The sequence below is a fragment of the Octodon degus genome, unplaced genomic scaffold, assembly GCF_000260255.1.
Source record: "Octodon degus isolate 3935 unplaced genomic scaffold, OctDeg1.0 scaffold00006, whole genome shotgun sequence".
Classification (NCBI taxonomy): Eukaryota; Metazoa; Chordata; class Mammalia; order Rodentia; family Octodontidae; genus Octodon; species Octodon degus.
In genome coordinates, this window is record NW_004524582.1 from 21,440,761 (window position 1) to 21,442,001 (window position 1,241).

Consider the following 1,241-nt stretch of genomic DNA (forward strand, 5'->3'; position numbering starts at 1 on the left):
AAGAGTATTGTAAATGTATTTAAATAATTTTAGACTTTTTAAGAAAAAATATGGCTAAGAATATATGATGCAAACATAAAATTATGATTAGAGGATTATAAAGAAAAACTCTGACTTTTACAACAGAAGCAAAAACAAAGCAAAAGAAAATAAAAGTTATCAATCCAGGCTAAGACATGGACCAACAAAAAAAAAAAAATTATAAAATATCTAAGAATTAGAGAGAAAAGAAAGAGAGAGAAGTAAGATCCCTATACATAGCCTATTGTGTTAAACTTTATAGGGTCCCAAATATGAAACAATACATCATGCTCATACAGTGAATGATGTTATAGTGACCAATTCTTCTCAACTAAGTCACTGAAATTTGGTTAATATCCCAGAAGCAATTGTAGCATAAATTCACAATCTGGTTTAAACATTTTTTATCACAACATAGGATCAAGAACGGTCAAAATAATCCTAAAAAGAACAAAGCAGTAGGATTTATGGTAGCAATTATCAAAAGGTATCATGAAGACAGAATAGTATTCACATAAATATAAACAAACCGGTCAGTGAAATGGAATAGAGAGTTCATAAATGGATAATGCATAAAGAAATAAATGATGGTGGATCAATTCAACACTCAAATGAATCTGGCCCACTACCTCAGAAAATACATTAAAAAATCAATTCCAGACACATTATAGATCCAAAGATCTATGCAAAGAAGAGCAATAAAACTTTAAAAAAAAAAATTGGAGAACATCCTCATGACCTCAGGTAGGCAAATAATTTTTAAATACAATATAAAAGGCATTAATCATACAGAGAAAGATTTATAATAGGGTTGGATTTAAATTCAAAATTTATGTCCATCTAAAGACACAAGTAGATAGTGAAAAATATGACACAGACTAGCAAAAGATCTAACCAATAAAGGACTCATCCTCAGAATATCTCCTATAATTCAATAAGAGTGATGACTTATTTTAATGGGTGAGCTTATAAAGAGCCAATTAACATACAAAAAGATCATTGATTCATTAGCTATTAAGGAAATATAAATAAAGGCATGACATGGAATGACTACTACCAAAAGGATTGAAAATGGGCTGAGAAAGGATCAGCAAAACAGCACCAGATTAAAGCAACTGCAAGCAGGCTCAGGGGCCAGTGGTTCAATCCCTGGGCCTGCTGTGCCGACTCCGCCCCCAGGGTGCACTAAGATGGCGATTAGGACTGGGAGTGATGGCATG